A 19,356-nucleotide genomic window follows, 5' to 3' on the forward strand; every position below is an offset into this window, starting at 1 on the left:
GTGCTGAAGGATGCCATTCTCCTGCCCTTTCCCTATAGCCCTGTATATTATTTCTATCTAAATAATCATCTAATATCCATTTGAATAACTCAGTTGAATCTGCCTTCATCATACTTCCAGGCTGTGCATTCCAAACCCAAACCACTAGCTGTGTGCAGAGGTTATTTTCTCACATTGCATTTATTTCTTTTGCAAATCTCTTTCAATCTGTGTTCTTTTATGAGCAGGAACAGTCTCTCCTTGTCTGCTCTGTCCAGAATTCTCATGAGTTTGAAAACTTCAAACAAATCTTCTCCGCCTTTTCCTCTTCATGAAAGCAGCATGAAATTCTCCAATCGGCTTTTGTAATTAAAATTTCTCACCTATGGATTCATCTTGTAAACCTCTTTCACACTATTTTCAAAGCATTCACATCCTTCCTATAGTGTGGTGCCAAGAACTGTGCAGAATACTCCAGCTGAGGTCTAACTACAGTCTTATATAGTTTCAGCATAATCTCTCTGCTCTTGTACTCTATGCTCCAATTAATAAAGTCCAGGTATTGGATTCTTTATTTACCATGCTTGCCAGCTATCCTACACAAATAAACCAGATCACTTTGCTGCTGTACAACTTTCAGAATAGTACCTATTATTTTATTTTGTCTTTTCAAGTTCTTTTGAGCAAAATATATCACCTCACATTTCTCCTCATTGAACTTTATCTACCACCTGTATGCCCACTCCAGCAACTTGTTAATATCCTTTTGCATTTCTATGCTGTTCTCTTCACAGTTTACAACTTTTTCAAAGTTTGTGTTGTCTACAAACTTTAGAATTATCCCCTGCAGTTCAAACTTAGATAATTTATTTATCAGGAGAAGCAAGAGTTTCAAATTCCTGTAGAGCCCCACTACAACTCTTCTTCCTGCCTGAAAACTATCCATTAACCATTACTCTCTATTTCCTATTCATCCAATTCCATTATTACTGTCCTTTGTATTCCATATCCTATAACTTACAAATCCATTGTGTGGTACCTTTCATATATAACACATTAACAGCATTAATCCCCATTAAACATTTTTGTTATTTCTTCAAGGAACTCCAGCAAGTTAGCTAAACATAATTTCAATCCATGTTGACTCTCTCATTTGTCAATATGACTATTAGTCCTGAATTATTATTTCCAGAAATTCCATCATCACCGTTAAACTGACAGCTCTGTAATTTATCCTTGCAAACTTGTTTTGAACAGGGGCATAATGTTTGCAATTTTCCAGTCCTCTGGCACCACCCCAATTACAGGGAAGACTGAAAGATTAAGGTCAATGCCTCCACATTTTCCACGATCACTTTCTTCAAAATTATTGGATGTATCTCATCTGATCCTGGTGTCTTGTACAAAGTAGTACAACAGTTCTTCCTTATCAATGTTAAACCCTTCTGGAGACTGAGTTTCCTCTTCTGTCAACCTGACCTGGGTAACAGCTAATTCCTTGACAAAATATTAATTTGATACCTCAGTCATGCCTCTGTCTCCATGTACAAATCTTAGTCCCTAATTGGCCCGACTCCTCCTGTTATCACCCTTTTACTATTTATGTGCCTAAAGAGGAGTTTGCGATTCCCTTGCATGTCAGCTGACAGTCTCTTCCATGACCTTTCTTTGCTTCTCTTATTTGCTTAATCAACTCCCTATTGATTATTTTGTATTCAGCTTGCTTCTTATTGCATTTTCTATTTGCACCTATTGTAAATACACCTCTTTCCCTTAATTTCTAACTCCTTTTACATCCAAGGAGTTCTGGATTTGTTTGTCTACCTTTCCCTTTGGAGGAATGCATTTGACTTTACCTGAAACAGCTCTTGTTCAGCTATAGTTTTTCCCACCAACCTTTGGCAGCAAGTCTATCTAGTCCAGATCTGTTCTTATCACATTGAAGTTTGTTCTCCCCAGTTAGTTATTCTTAAGCTGGATTGTCCAGCACCATTTTCCATTGGCATCCTAAATCTTATTATAAATGATCATTATTCCCTACATACTCATCCACTCCCCACTGACACTTGATCTGCGTAGCTCATCTTGTTCCAAGAACCAGATCTAGCGATGCCTCCTTTCCTGGTGTACTTGACACATACTGGTGTAGAAAATTCAATCTAAGGTTTTTTGTCGCTCACAGGCCGTAACACTACCACTGTCCCAGTCTAAACTCAGGTAATAAAGTTTCCCATTATAACGACTCTACAATTCTTACACCATTCTGTAATTTTCTTACAGGTCTGTTCCTTTACTTGTTTCCCACTAATTGTCTGTGGACTATACTAAACAATGTAATTGCACCTGTCTTGTTCCTTAGCAAGATCCAAACTGATTTTGCCCTTGAACCATCTGGGCCAATTGCTTTCTCCAGTACTATAATACTGTACTTAACTAAATCTGACATTCCTCCTTATTTCTTCCTTTCCTATTTGTCTGAAAACTCTATAGCCCTACATTGAATATTAACACCTAGTGCCTTTCTTCATTGAGTCAGGTCTCTGTCTTTGCCACAACATATCAACTATAATCCAAACATTCACACACATACAGTGCAGTCCGGATTTAGAATGTCTCAATTGCTCCCTTATTCTGACTTCACCTATTAACTTACCATTCCCTATGGTAGTGCTGTCTCTCAGTATTTTGTGAACCCTGGTATCACTCTCCAACATTCTCTCATGGTTCCTGTGCTACTGCAGAATTATTTTAAAGCCACCCAAACAGCACAAGCATTTCCCTAACTAATGAGTTCTTTCTTTCTATTTCTCATCTATTCTTCTTCCTTCCTGGCTATTCAGCTGGTCCATCCATGGTGCAACTGATCTGAAGCTTTTTACACTCCTCTAAGAATTTATATTTGTATTTGTACATCACCAGCGTTGGTAAAGAAAGTGAACTCTCAGGGGACTGCTTGATTCTCTTTGGCTGGTGGTCATCAGTTCCTTACCTGCCTGTATGCCTCTAACCTATGGCATGACCACTTTTCCGACTGTGCTATCTCCATAACTCTGGATAACTTGGTGGGTACACCATCATGAATCCAGCTGCTTCTCTAGTTGCAAGACCCAAAGCTCAAGCCTCCTGCAGCTGGTGCGACTTCCTGCACTTGGCCAAGCTGCCCTGCCATGAATTAAGCTTAGTTTTGTAAACTTAAGTATAAGCTGAAGATCAATGATTAATTAACATGGTTATCCTGTGATATCGCTCTTTGGTTATGATTTTAAACTCAGCCCTGTGGTCAGCATTTCAACTTTTGGATGCTGATTAAATATGCCTAATCTCAATGATTTCCCTTACTCATTAAACTTGCAGTCATTCCACTTTGAACTTTGCACTTCTTTAATCTATATTATTCCGATTCAGGTGAGTCTACTATCTGGCAGTTACAAGAAATAGTTTAGAAAAGTTACTTCAAGTAGTTGATCTCACCTTCTCTCCAACAGAGAACTTGACTAGCTCCACGCAAGTCTTTAAGAAACTTAAAGCTTAAAAGCAGTGAATTTAAGATACCAGTTACAAGCAAGCAGTAGTAGGTTTCTGACAGAGAAATTACCCCTCAAAAGTTAAAAATACAATTGGTTACCAAGTTTGAAGGAATTCCACTCTAAACCCACAGCACTGCAATAGGATCATGACTGATTGCCTACTTCAAAACTTTTTAGCTATATCTCTATATCCCCTGATCCCCTAAGTGTGTAAAGATTGCATGGAATGTGAATAATGTCTGGACAACCACAGCCCTCTGAAGTACAGAACTCTAAAGGTTCACAACTCTGAAGAAATTTCTCATCTCAGTTCTACCTTATTGAACCACTGTCAAAAGAATATGAATTGTAGTTCTTGACTTTCCAGCCAGGGGAATGGATGCTCAGCATTTACTCAATGAAGACCTCGATATATTTTACGCTTTTCAAAGACAACACCTCACTTTTTTAAACTCCAGAGAGTATAGATTGATCTTATTCAATCTGTCCTCATAGAACAACACTCTAACTCAAGATAATGTCATGAGGAACTTTGTTGTCTCTTCTCTAAGACAATTACATCCTTCCTCAGGAAAGTTATTCATAACTGTTCTCATTACTCTGGATGTGATCTGACAAAACTTCATACAAAAACTGTATGATTTCATTACTTTTATATTTCAAACACCTTGCAATAAAGACTAACTTACCATTTATCTGTCGCTGCATGGTAACTTTCCCATAGTTAATGTACCACCCAGTCCCAGTGTTAACTACTTTTTCACCTTTTTAAAAAATGCTACTTTTCCATTCTTCTCACCATATAAGAAGATGGTTGTGATTGTTGGAGGTCAGTCATTTCAGCTCCAGGACACCTCTGCAGGAGTTTCTCAGGGTGGTGTCCTAGGCCCAAACATCTTCAACAGCTTCATCAAAGATCTTCCCTCCATCATAAGGTCAGAAGTGGGAATGTTTGCCAATGATTGCACAATGTTCAGCACTATTCATGACTCCTCAGATACTGAAGCAGTCCATGTTCAAATAAACAAGATTTCCTTCAAACTTGGTGACCAATTGTGTTTTTAAATTTTGAGGGGTAATTTCTCTTTCAGAAACAATATCCATGCTTGGGCTGACAAGTGGCAAGTAACATCTGTGCTGCACAAATACCAGGCAATATCCATCACCAAGAAGAGTCAATCTAACAATTACTTCTTTACATTCAGTGGTATCATCACTGCTGAATTACTTTTTATTCAATCACGGGATGCAGGCTTCCTGTTGGCTAGCCCAACATTTATTGCCCACGCTAGTTGTCCAGAGGGCAGTTAGGTGTCAACCACATTGCACCCCAACTATCAACATCCTGGCAGTTACCATTGACCAGAAACTGAACTGGACTGACCATATAAATACAGCAGCTACAAGAGCAGTTTAGAGGCTAAGAATACTTCTGTAAGTAATTCTTCTCCTGATTCTCCAAAGCTTGCCCACCATCTACAAGGCACAAGTCATGAGTGTAATGGAATACTTCCCACTAACACAATAATACCAGCTTGACACCATCCAGGACAAAACAGCCCGCTTGTTTGGCAAGACATACAGAAATATCCATTCCCTCCACCATCAATCCTCAGTACCAGCAGTGTGTACAATCTACAAGGTGCACAGCAGCACTTTGCGAAGACTCCTTAGACACGCACCTTCCAAACCCATGACCACTTCCACCCAGAAGGACAAGGACAGCAGATACATGGAAACACCACCACCTGCAGTTTCACTTCCAAGCCACTCACCAACATGATTTGGAAATATACTGCTGTTCCTTCACTGTCACTGGGTCAAAATCCTGGAATTCCCTCCCTAGGGACATTGTAGGTCAATCTACAGCACGTGGATTGCAGGACTTTAAGAAGGCAGCTCACCACCACCTTCTCAAGGGCAACTAGGGATGGGCAATAAATGCTGACTCAGCAAGCAATACCCATGTTGCATGAATGAATAAGAAAAGGATAATTTCACATTATTCTGCATTACACTCCATCTGTTGCTTTCTTGTCCAATTATATATGCAGGTTATTTTCCTTTGCATCTTTCTCATAGATTCTTTTACCATCTAACTTTGTATTTTTAATAAATATGGTTACATTGCACTTTCATTAGAGTAGACAATTTAGCATCTCAAGCTAGCTCTGCCATTTAATACGATCACAGCTGATCTCATCTCGGCCTCAACTCTACATTCCTGCCTATTCCCCATAATCCTTGAACCATTATTAATTAAACATGTATCTCCTCCTTGAATTTGTTCTGTTCTGATCACTGGCATTTTGTTACCTTTTGGCTCCATTACTTTTCCAAGTATATCTTCCTTCCAAATATTAATCACATTCTAATGCTCCATCTGATTTGATCCTTGCTCTCCCAATATATTATTAATGACTTCTACTGAAAAGACAAACACTTGTTTAAAGTTCCTGCTGTTTCCTTAAGTCCCATATAACTTCTCCTGTCTCTGCCTCTTAGAGTTCCATGTTCACGTTCACTGATCTCTCTCTCCCTTTATCTATAAGGACTTGTTTTTACACAACGTGTTTTTATATTTCTTCTCAGTTTACTCTCACTTTCTATTATATCTCTTTTTTCCAATTTTTCCCCATTCTTTGCCAATTTTTAAAACCAACTTAATCCATTTTATTACGTTTTATTACATTTTTTGGTGACACTGGAAGCCTCATTTTCAGTTCAAGTACTATCTTTAATTTACGAGAAAAAGCAAAATACTGGAAATATTGCAAATATGAAATAAAAAACAGAAAATATGTAAAATATTTAGCAGATCTGGTAGTGTGCATGGAGAGAAAAACAGACCTCATATTTCAGGCCATTACCTCTTATTAGAACCTTCCCCATTTCTAGTAAATGGTCATTGACCTCAAATGTTAACCCAATTTCTCTTTCTCTGTGGATACTACCAAAGTTGTTGAGTATTTTCAGAACATTCTGTTTTGATTTCTATCTTGAATGTTTGTAGTTAGCCACTTCTGCTGGACATCCTTTCTTGTGGAGGTCATATTTTTCCCAGAAACATACTTGAGAATTTGAGAATGATTAATCATTTCTTTAAATGTTCACCATTGCTTATTTACTGTCACATCCTTCACTGTAATTTACTTTAGTCAACCCAAACTTCATACGACCTGTGGAATTGGCATTGTTTAAATTTAAGACCTCAGTTTTGAATTTAACAACATCAGTATTAAATTCAATATGAAATTCTGTCATATCATGGTCAACCTTACCCAAGAGGATTTATTACTATAGATTACTAATTAATCCTGTATTATGTCATAACACAAGATTTAAAACAATTAAACTGGTACCTTGACCTATTGTTCTAGAAATCTATTTCAAATCCATTCTCTGACTCATTATCCAAATTGTTTGTGCTAATTATTACAATATATATAAAGATTAAAGTCTCTCATGATAATTGTGACCTTGTACAAGGGCCTTTAATTTCTGGATTTATTTTCAGACAACATAACTTTGGTCTTGGGTACCTATGAATTTTTTCTACAAGCTGTTTTTGTTCTTTGTTTATCTCCACCCATATTCTTCTGGGTAAAGCATTTTGTTTTTCTCACTATTGCTACCCTTCCACCTTTTTCATTTTGCCTCTCTTTTGTAAATGGGGTTTCTCCTGGAATATCTGGGTTCGAACCTCAGTCTCCCTGCAATCGTGCTATTAGACCAAACCCATTTATCTCTATTTGTACCATTTCTCTTGTGGTGAATACATTTTTCATTCAAGTATAGCACCTTTGACTTTAACTTATTGCTATTTTTCCCTGATGTGACATTTATCAGTAATACCTTGTATCTTCATGAAGCTCTTTGTCTCTTCCTAACATGATGTGACAGCTATTCTCTTCCAGAAGCTTGACTTTTTTCTTTACACTTCTCTTTACCCTTGCTTGGAACTTCCCCATTCCCCTTAGTTACCTGTGACTGTGCCAATTTGCCATTTCTCAATTGGATTAAAAATCATCTAACAAGATATAAGTGTCACCTATGTTTGTGACCCAGTAGCGGTGTAAATCCAAAGCGAACATGTTGCAATTGTGCAGACAAAATGATTATTGAACAGATGGTGTTCTGTCTGAGCTGATGCATGTGGTGCTGGAACACAGAGAGGCTCTTTTTAGATTGGCAGAGCCCAACATCACCAGGGCAAAGTGACAGCATGTCTGGCAGGAACTTACTAAATGTGTGAATGCTAAATCCCTGAAAGGAAAATACAGCTGCCCGAAGAAAGACGATCACTTACTAACTTAGCTACAGTATTCCTACTGGTTCCCAGACAAATTGACCTGGCAGAGCAGTCACAGTGGGCACATCACTCAGGAGTGGGTGAAAATGCCATCTGTATGTCATGGGACTCTAACTTGTATTTGATTAACAAGGCTCCTGCTAGAGTCCAACAGCAGGTACATTTGCTGCCAAAACTAGTGGTTTCCTGCCTCCCAACGTTTCCTGAAAAACTCAGCAGCGTGATTAACCATTTCTGTGTTTCAATGGATAGTAATACTGGCAACAAATCTCTTTAAAGGGGATGGTTAACCTCAAAGCTACCACCTTTACTGCCCCTGATTTCCACTTCACAAGAGTTAGCTAAAGGTCTTTCAAGATACTGTTCTCAACTCCACAATAAATATTTTGTGAAGTCCTCACTGCCTGGATGTTGTGAATACTTACCACAGGTATACAAAGCAGGTTCATGCGAATGCCATGTGCTGAGTACAGTATGCCTGTGGTAATTATTTACAGCATCAAGGCAGCATAGATTTCAAATAACACACACACTGTCAAACTGATGAAGCCTATTAATGCTTCCCGTTAGTCAAAAACAACTCACATTTCCAGCACTTGATTAACAGGAAAATGCCCCAGTAAACTTCAAAAGACCAAAAAAACCAAATGTACTACTAACTTAAAATGTGGATATTAGAAGAGGGTTTGAGAAGCTTGGTTAAAGGAACGTCCTTTAATGGTGTTGGAACATTTTCCTATTTTAAATGAGTTCTGTAAATGCATGGTGTTGTTGCTGGGTAAGAAGGAGCTTTAACAGGACTGTTTGGTCATGACAGAAAGTGCTAGAAAATGCTTGTTGCAGGTCAGGCGAAGTGGGAAGTGGAAACAGAGGTAACAATTCAAACTGCTGGTCTAGAATGAGAAAACTTTAAGAGATGTAGCAGATTCTAAGCAAGCCAAGGGACAAAGAAAAGAGGGAGCTGGTGGAAGGAACTAAAGTTTTGTGTCAGGGTGCAAGGCAGGAGAGTTTAAATGGATGGCAACTTCATTATCACAATGTACTGTTCCAAAAAAGGGAGTAGTCATTAGGAACTGAAGTTGTTCAACTCAATGTTGAGTCCAGAATTCTGTAAAGGGCCTAAAAGGAAGATGAGGCACAGTTACATGAACTTCCGTTGAGCTTCATTCAAACAGTGTGGGAGGCTCCCTATCACTTTGCCCTACTTTTCTCATTTAATGTGAACCATTGTCATATAGCCTTGTCTTTTGTCTTTTTCTACTTTCCTCTACTTGACTTCCCTAAAATATGCATTTCTACTTTTCCCTGTTCTGACCCAGGAGGCTAACTGTTTTGAATTTAACAACATCAATATTAAATTCAATATGAAATTCTGTCATATTATGATCAACCTTACCCAGAAGGATCTATTACTAAATAATCCTGTATTATTTCATAACATCTGATTTAAAATAGGTAAACTGGTTATCTCTCTTCATAGATGCTGATTGACTTGTTATCGATTTTTTAAATTAGAAAAATAGAAATCTTGTGCTTTGCACTTTCCCAAGCCATCTCCCATGGTTTCCTAATGAGTTTGAAAACGCATGGTTTGATTCATTAAACAGCTACAACTGCTACAACATGCGTTTCATTAACGCGAATTTGCTGTAACGCAGTTGACGAATTGGGGTCACTGTTTATAAAGCACAAACTTTTAAAATGTGTGTTGGATGTGATGTGATTGCATCGCCAACAATTTAAGCACTATTACTAAAGCACAATTTTTCTATAATGCAGGATTGCACAAGAGTGCAGCCATCTGTGTTGTAGAAGAACTACCTGTATTTGCAACACAGATATCCTGACCTCTGACCTCTAGTGGGTGGGGCTTAGGCAGCCTCTTTGGAACCATTCCACAATCACAATTCAACATTTATAGGAACCACCAGCAGAGGTCAGCAAACATTTGTGTTTGAGCAATAATTGCTCCGGTCGTGGTTCAAATATCAAGAATCAAACTTGCATAACCTAATATTATTAATGGAACTTTGAGATATCAATCCACTCAATACTACAGTCAGTATTTAACTCAATCCAGTTACAAGGTCAAGACAGTGATTTAAAAGGCCTTCCAACGATTTGAGAAACCCAATGAGATTATGCCAAGGTATTTCGAAACTGCAAAAAGCTTCTTCATCAGGAAATACCTCAATAGCTCTTAAAAATCTTGCAATTTCCTTATGCTACTTTTAACTATGACTACTTTCATGCTAGGTGTGGACATGTTTTGTCAAGCTGAACTTTCATTCATGCATCCAGTCATCTTTCTGAGTCACATTTTCTGCCAACCATTTCTCCTTCTGAACTTGATACTCGAGGATGTTGATTGCCTCCTGTGATTCAATGAATACCAGTTGGCCAAGTCTAGATTTTCCCTTACACTGTGTGAACCCTTTCATTTTAAATAAATATACTGTTAAAGGATTACCTCTGGCATTAAATAAAAATCAATTGGCAAAAACAGAATAAGTGCTCTAACCCACTAATAAACCAAATGCTTGACAGATCTCCCGAAGTCAGGCAATTTTCATAATGGCCTCATGACCCAAAAGGTTACCAAGCTGAACAGCAGCTGACAGACCCAATTGAGGAATTAAATAAACATAAGATTTTGGCTGTTTGCAGAAAGGCCGTAAACCTTGAAGTAAAAGGCCTTCTTCTGAAAGTTTCAGATCTTTAAACTCAATCTGTAATGTTCTTTGGGTCTTCTAGGTTTAAAGGAAACAGGAAAAGGAATTTCAGATGCTGACACTGTCCTGTGCATTCAACCTTCACATAGGGTTGTGAAGAAATGGACACGAGACAACTGCCTACCTGAGAGCTCATCTCCCATACAAGAAGTACTGCTTGAACAAGTTGGTGAAACAGAGGAAGCGGAATTCCCATTTATCAACAATATTCATAAATTCTTTGAACTTACACTCATATTTTATAACTGTGTCCTCAAGAGTATTTTACAAAAGGTTCTACTTTTGACTGTTATCTTTTACATAGAGTAAAGTAAATCCTTTAATGACAGCATCTTTGTTCTATTTGTTAAATTACTATCGAGTTCATATTCAATATTATATAATATTCATTGTTTTTAATTATTCTTACATCTTCTTTGAACTACATAAAATATAATGTATAAGGATGCTCAAGTTTGCTATGACTCCTTACTGTTGATTTAACCTCCTTAGCTACAGGGAAACTAAATAAGCAGAGTTTCATTCACCTGCCTCACCTCCACAATTCACCCCACCCCAACCTGCAACCCTTGTGGAAGGACTTCTATCTGTGGGTCAAGCTGAAAAGGAAGTCAATCTACAATGCATACACAAAGATATTGGAGTTACTACACTTCATCAAACACTCTTACTAAAAAATTAATTAAAAGTTTTGAAAACGACACATATGTTCTTGAACGTTACAGCATTGAATGGACAAAAGCAAAGACTGCATGCTATTTTACTATGTTGACAGTTCATTGTACAGAATCTCAAAGCTGTCTTTGGACTGCAGTAAAGGCGAATCACATTAGACGGTATAAATGGCTGATGTAAGCTTAGTGCTTGGATTAGACATGGAATCAGATGCCCACGAAATGGATGCACTGAATCAGGAAACCCTAATTACAGATTATAGATTGTACTTAATTTGACTAACTAAATCTAATCTCCTGTTGGTTGAAAGTACAAAAATATCCATTATTTCAAACTATAATTCTGGAAAAGACAAGGCATGCTTTTCTCAGGCCAACACAGGTTTCATTAACAAGATGCTGCTTGTATCTTCACAGTCTATTACAGTTTGCTGCATCACAGCAATTTGTACTTAAATAGCACCTTTAATTATATTCTTTTTCCAAAGCATTTTATAGAAGCATGCAATCTCCAAGATGTCCTAGAAGTTTATTTTTTAAGTTTAGTTATACATTTTCTTTCATAGTAAAACACATTTATTCTCCTGGTCCATTGTAATGGTTACACTGGTGTGTTGCCCAATCAAGACAAAAACTTACTTGATGCCTCATTTGGTAAAAATACTGCAGAGGCGTTTGAATAGCAAAGACGAAAAGGTCCCAGTTTTACTGCAGGGTCCATGCTGAATTAGTTATTGTTATTTGGAACAGCTGTGAGGGCAGAAAATTAAGGATGTAAATGTCTCTCCCTGAACTGGGAAGGAAGGTATAAACTTCCATTATTTTTCACATTCTGTTAGTTATTCATCAATCTGGGTGAAAATTGTTGAATTACAAGCACTGAGTGAAGTCAGGTTTGAAGGGTGACAATGGGCTACTGCTATTCATGAAACCACATGTTAACATCTATAAGTGGAACGAAAATATGAGAGGCACAGGCAAGTGAACACATTTAATACCTCCGCTCTATAAATGTATAAGTAAACTTTGAAATCATAAATATTTAATGGAGTATCTCTAATAGATTTAGTCTCTCTCCTGCCTTTATTTGGTAATTTAATCAAATGAAATTATTATTACAAATGCAAAAAAGTGCAGATGCTGGAAAGCGGAAATATAACCAAACAATGCTGGAAATGATGAACAGGTAAGGCAGCATGTGTAAGGCGGGAAAATGCCCTTTTCCCACATCATAGATTTCAATTGTTATCTCAATTTCTTTCCCCATATACTCTGCCTGACGTTGCATTTTCCAGCAACTTGTCTATTTACTTGTAATTACAGTTAGTAATTTCAAAATGGTTGGCAATTTCAGATAGGACTGTAAATCATTTCACAAGGACTTTTATTTCTGTAAAATAAACTTCTTTACTCTGGTAGGTGTGACGATACTGTTGCTTTAAGAGGTATATTTTTCCTGGTTTCATTTAGAGAGAGATTTGGGGTCACGTAAAGAGCAGTCTGTGAGAAGATAAACAACTTGTGAAGCATCGGTTTTGTTTTAAAAGCTGGAACAATAGAAGCAGCCTGAGTGGGTGTGTTCAAGCTCCCATCCACAGAACCAGGATTTTAGTTTAGTTTCAGCAGTTGCTATTGGGGCTTTGAAGAAGTGGAATTACATTTTCCCTCTCTTAGTTACAGCCAAAAGCTGAGGGTTCTCTGTCTGCTATGGGAGTTGTATGTGAGATAATCTATTTTCTGAATTTGCCTTTTGTTCAAGAGTGTGTTTATGGGATGTCACTATATTAGAACAGTTACTGTTTAGTGGTAAAATAATCTATTATTTTGTTAAACTGTCCAATAGTGTTGTTATTCCAAGTTCTTCTTTCTTTTGTTGTGTTTTAACTATACTGTTTGAATAAATTGTGTTTTGCTTAATCTAATTAGTTTGACCAATTGAGTTTCATCTGGAATACAGTACCTCAATTTACTTTTAAAATAAGAAAATGTTAGGCCTAGGCTAGCTTCTTAATATATATTGAGGGGTTCTGGTCTGGTGTATAATGTGGGGTATTTGAGTTCTTGGTGCATTATTTCTGTCTTAGACAAGCTTAATTTCATCCCAAAGTCACCAAAAATCAGCCATTAAACCATATGTATTCCTTAAGCATTGTTCTGGAGATATAGACATAAAAATTATCTGCCTCTGTTTCATTTCTTTGTTTACCAAATTTTGCTCTTGATGAGTGAAGAGCTTTGAATTTGGTCAGGTATTAGTAGATGTTGAAAAAAGGCACAATGCATTCCCATTATTGAGGATAAAGTTCCATGGTTCTCTAAGCACATTCCACTGAAGGTTAAATAAGGAATTCAAGAAAAATTTCCATTTTCTGCTCCTGGCTGTGTTGTTTTGTCTTAATTGAGATAGAACATTGAAACATCTTTCTTCTGGGAGTTATATTTTACCACCTAATTTCTATGAATGCACTATAACCAGCAATGCTACAGGTCGAGTAATATAATACTCTCGATCATCCAATACACCCAGTAATCCAAAAGAACCAGTATCCAATACATCCAGTAATCCAGTAGATTCTGCAATCCAATACACCCGTATTCTGTTAGACATTGTAACCCAATACACTCCGTAGGTCAATACATCCAGTAATGCAACTGTAATGTGCAGAGGCAGAAGATAGAGAGATCAAAATTGTTTTAAGAAAACTATATTATCTTTGTTTATTTTTTTTAAATGGACAACCAGACAAGATACCTGCTTCAGCTAGTTCTGAACAAATGACTCCATTAAAATCCATTATTGCTTGATTTAGTGCAGCTATCTGTCATAAAACACAATGGTTTCTGATGAATGTGCATCAAATCCAACTCATAGCTGAGTGTCTCAACCTGAAGTCCAGTGACATTACTGAAAATGCTGGTTTGCTGAACCACTTTTAATTATACAGCTTTGACTTTTGTTAATTAGATTGCTTGTAACATAGAAGAGTAATCAGCTTAAGGCGAAGCCAGTAATTCTTATCGCAATATCTCTCAAAATGCTGATTTCTGGAAAGAAACCTGTGTTAAACATGTATACTGAACTAATTCCCTGCTTACAACTATTGCATCTTCACCAACAGTTCATCTGTCTGAATTGCCACAAAAGAGACATCTATGCACAGCCAACTGGGCATTGAGTTACTGGACTCTAAGTCATGTGAACAAAATTTGATATCTTTGGTTTTAAATAATTTGTCGCTTTTAACTTCTTTCCTTTCTTGTTTCTTTCTTTCTTGATGCATCGGTGTATAAATATGCTTCACAAATCACTTCCACAGGTTTTGAATGCAGTAATAGCCCTACGTTCTGAATGAATGAATGAATGAATGATTTTTATGCCACATGTATTTGGGAAAATACAGTGAAGAATGTTTTGTCGCCACAATCCGGCACCATTGTGGCTTACAAAATGAATAAAAAGAAATCACTTCAATTCAGCTTCATCTTCTGCTCAAGTTGACAGAAAAATAAACCAAAAAGAGAATACAAAGACAGAAAAATAAAGAAATAGTATTCAACTTTACAGTCCTTTTAGTCAAGCACCAAGGTTTCAGGGGTCTCTGCAAGGTCTTCCAGTCTCCGGGCTACAAAGAGTCCCCATTCTGCGTCAGTCAATCCCCCATGAATCCCCTGTTCCTCTGCTGCTGCCTATGCCATGAACTCCACTCCAGCCTTTTCCACGATGCCACCTTTTTCACTGCCAACAAGAAATTGAAGAAAAGAGAAAGAAAAAAAAGATGAAAAGGAAAGAGAAAAAAACATGTGACTGACCAGGAGCAGGTGGATGAATGCACTTCATTTTAACCTAAATGATTTGCTGTGGGTCATCTTGAATTGGACTTTGTAAACGGTTTTTGGAGAAATTCATCATTACTTATGTTTCTAAAAATGAAAATGAATTGTAAAAAAAATTAAATATCCGTTATTATTTCCAGGAGAGAAAAACAGTAAAATTTATTCAATTTACCTTTCCCACACGATTGTGACATAGTCAACTCAGTATCCAATAGGCCTAGATGCAAGGACAGGAAGCGATGTCTTATTATCCAATCCTGGTTATATTTTGCTTAACTCCTTTAAACTGTGAAATGCTGCACTGCTTGTACACATGTACACAGCACATTGGCAATAACTCAAGAAAGAAACATTTTTAAGAACAATGTCCTGAAATAATATTCCTGTCTTGTAGACTCAAGTTATAAGAAATTATGTTCAGTTGCAAGCATGGTAATTGGTTAAATGTGACGATTATGAACTGAGGCTAGTGATGGGATTGGAACTATGTATTATTGTCAGGACTCTCGCGGTTGCAGTGGTAGCATCCCTACCCTGGACCAGGAGGCCCAGGTTCAAGTCCCACCTGCTCCAGTGGTGTGTCATTGCATCTCTCTGAACAGGTATAAAAAATATATAGAGCTAATAGGTATCTCCAGATCCTTTCCTTCCCTAGCTGATTTTAAAAAGCTTGCCATTGTTACAGGTGCTTTTGTTGTTTAAAAGTGCTTCCTAAAACCAGAAAATATCTTTAATTTCTTTGAACAGTGTATTCTCATTTTGAGTGGGCAGAATTGAAACAAGTTGAATTGTGTTTGAGTTGTTAATTGTAGAATTACCACGGATCACATTTTCTATCAGAAATGTGTTAGAGATTGAAATGAGAGTATGATGGGGAGATGTTCTATATTTTACTGAGCTGGAGGAAATGGAGAAGTGTTTGGGCACTGGAAAATAATGCAAGCAAAGTTACGAAGGAAAAAGAGCCTATGGCATATCTTTGGGGGAGCTATGACTACAAGAGTGGGTCATAGGCTATGAATTCTGCAGACACTGATTCACCTCTTTCTCCCCAATGCTTGTTCATCTTCCCAAAGGTACAAGTCAGGAATATGAACATGATGAATACCCTCCACTTGTCTGGATTGGAGCAGCTCCAACACTGAAAGAGTTCTGCCCATGACAACAGAGTCCATTTAATTCACAGGCATCTTTCACAGGCCATACAGCACCTTCAATGGTCACTTCATTCAGTCAGTGATGGCTGTGTCTACCACCTACAAGATGTACTGCAGCAGCTCACCAAGGCTCCTTCAATAGTACTTCCAAGCACACAACGTCTCCCACCCAGAAGGACAAGGGCAGCAGATGTATGGGAACAGCACAACCTGCACGTTCCCTTTTGAGCCACACACCATTCTGAATTGTAAATGTCCATGACTGCTGTTGGATCAAACTGCTGGAGCTCCCTTCCTAATAGCACCGTGGATGTACCTAGAGAACACAGACTGCAGTGGTTTGAGAAGGCTGCTTACTACCACCTTCTCCAGGACAATTAGAAATCGGTAAGAAATGTTGACCGAGCCAGTGATGTCCACATCCCATGATCAAACATAAAAAACACAGTAAATGAAGAGACACAGAAATAGAAAGGATAAAAGGAACAGGGTAGCAAAAAAAGAGAGGTAAATAGACTGAAGGGGAAAGAGAAGAGTTAAGTAAATGGAGTGAGGCAATTGTGGGAAGGTCAGAGAAACCTTTACAGATGAAAATAGAGAATGAGATGGGACTAAAGTGATGAGGATAGGGAGCAGGATGGACAGTGGGAGCTACCGAGAACTGCAGGCTATACTTCCTCAACCCTCACCATTGGTTGTGTGGTCTGCTAATGGTCCCCTTTTCCATGGTGCACATGTCACCTACCAATTCCCACTCAAAACAAAAAATATTTAAATCTATAGAGAAGCAAAAAAATGAAAAGGTGAAGTGGAATAAGATGTAATAAAAGACATATAATTTTTAAATACTATTATCAGTTTTGAAATTTGGATTCCAAAATAAAAGCAGATAGTTACTTCTGTGAAGGTTTTACTTTAAAGAAAACAGAGTGTTCTTCTGGTACAGTGATTAACTTCAGTATTTGTCAGAAAGCACTTCCTATAGTGTCACTGGAAAAATCCTTAGCCTGTCGGGCTTACAACAAATAGGGTAAACATTTAAGATCATTAGCTTTGTTTACAGTTCAGAAGCACCTAGGATTGAGCAAGTATGAAAATTATAATTTCAGAAGACACTAGGGTTGAGTTCAAAGAAAGTTTAGTTTCTCTCCTAAAAGGAGTTCAGGGAATCAATTACCTCAGCAAAATGTTATAGGCTCCGAAAGCTAGTGTGCTTCCAATTAAACCTGTTGGACTATAACCTGGTGTTGTGTGATTTTTAACTTTGTACACCCCAGTCCAACACCGGCATCTCCAAATCATCTCAGCAAAATAGTTTAGTTGGTAAAGCTTCCAAACTAGAAATTTATAGATTATTAGAACTAAAGAAATATGAGGTTTCAAATTTATGAGAAGTTTATGTCAGCAGACTTAGAAAGGACTCATTCAATTGTCTCTACAATCTATGGCAACAAAACTGTGAAGAGTTAGTTAAGTAGAAACTTAAGAGTTGAGAGAGGTGAGTAATGTCTCTGGATTTGAACCTCTGTAAAGGATAATGTTGAGAAGCTGACAGAAACATTGTTTGCTGTGTGCTTTAAGATCATTCCAGTGATCTTCTATATTGAGGTAGCTGCTATGTACTGAATTTGTTTGTTAAAGAGAATGTGCTGTCTCATTTGAATATATTTCAACCACCAACCACAATGTTAACAAACTAAGCAAACAAATAAAAAAAGAAGGTTTTATTCTGGGATCTGATTTCTCTAGTAGGACCATCAGGTGGGATTGTAACAAAAAGAGGATAGATGTCACAAAAGGAGTTAGCACCAAGAAGATAAAAGGGTTAGACCAAAGAAAACACAAGTCCCTGACTTATTATAGTTAAACCTTTGGGTCACCTGCCTATCATTTTAAATATTTTAATCATTTCCAATTGATGATGATGTATATAGGACATTCTTGCTATTGAGGGAGTCCAATGAAGGATCACCAGATTGATTCCCACGATGACAGGACTGACATATGAGGAAAGATTGGACCGACTGGGCTTGAACTCACTGGAATTTAGAGGAACGAAGGGGATCTCATAGAAACATATAAAATTCCGATGGGACTGAACAGGCTAGATGCTGGAAAAGTGTCCCCAGTGTTGGGGAAGTCCAGAACTACGGGTCACAGTCTAAGGGGTAAACTATTAAGGACTGAGATGAGGAAAAAGTTCCTCAGTCAGAGATTCATGAACCTATGGAATTCTGTCCCACAGGAAGCTGTTGGGGGCCAGTTCATTAGATATATTCAAGAGGGAGCTGGACTTGGCCTTTGGAGCTAATGGGATCAAGGGGTATGGGAGAGGGCAGGAATGGGATTTTGGGATTGCATAATCAGCCATGATCATATGGAATGGTGATGCAGGTTCGACGGGCTGAATGGCCTCCTCCTGCACCTAGTTTTTATGTTTCTATGTGGGATAAGGTGATGATGATAGCCCATAATAAGGAGGGAATTGTAATACATTTTCAAACTGTACTCTCTGCATAAGTTTTTATTAATATTAAGACCAGCTTGTCTGCTTTTCCTTTTATGTAGAGTTAAAACAAACTGAGTAGAAGTGCAATAGCTTCACCATATTGGGGACTCAGCTTGTGACTTTGACACCATGTCCCAATATTGGGGTGTTTATACAAGGTTGATTAAAATTTGATGAATAGTCAAACAGAAGTGGTTGAAATATGTCAGGGGAATATGATGGCCAAAATCAATGAGTTGACTAGGAAAATTACAGATAAAAAGTGCAAGAGAAAATTGTGTCATTTCATTGGAATAAAAACAAAGCATCCAGAGCAGGGATGTGGGTAAACCATTCAGGACTGAGATGAGGAAGAAATTCCACTCAGAGATTCATGAACCTATGGAATTCTATCCCACAGGAAGCTGTTGGGGGCCAGTTCATTAGATATATTCAAGAGGGAGCTAGATTTGGCCTTTGGACTTAAAGGGATCAAGGGGCATGGGAGAGGGCAGGAATGGGATATTGAGATCTGAATTTAAAACAGAATGTGCTGGAGAAACCTAGCAGGTCTTGCAGTATCTGTGAAGAGAGAAACAGGCTTAATGTTTCAAATCCAAATGAACTTTTCTTCAGAATTCCATTGGTTACTT

This window comes from Chiloscyllium plagiosum, unplaced genomic scaffold, assembly GCF_037043375.1.
Source record: "Chiloscyllium plagiosum isolate Xiang-an unplaced genomic scaffold, Cpla_swu_hap1 HiC_scaffold_28, whole genome shotgun sequence".
In the NCBI taxonomy this organism is placed as follows: Eukaryota; Metazoa; Chordata; class Chondrichthyes; order Orectolobiformes; family Hemiscylliidae; genus Chiloscyllium; species Chiloscyllium plagiosum.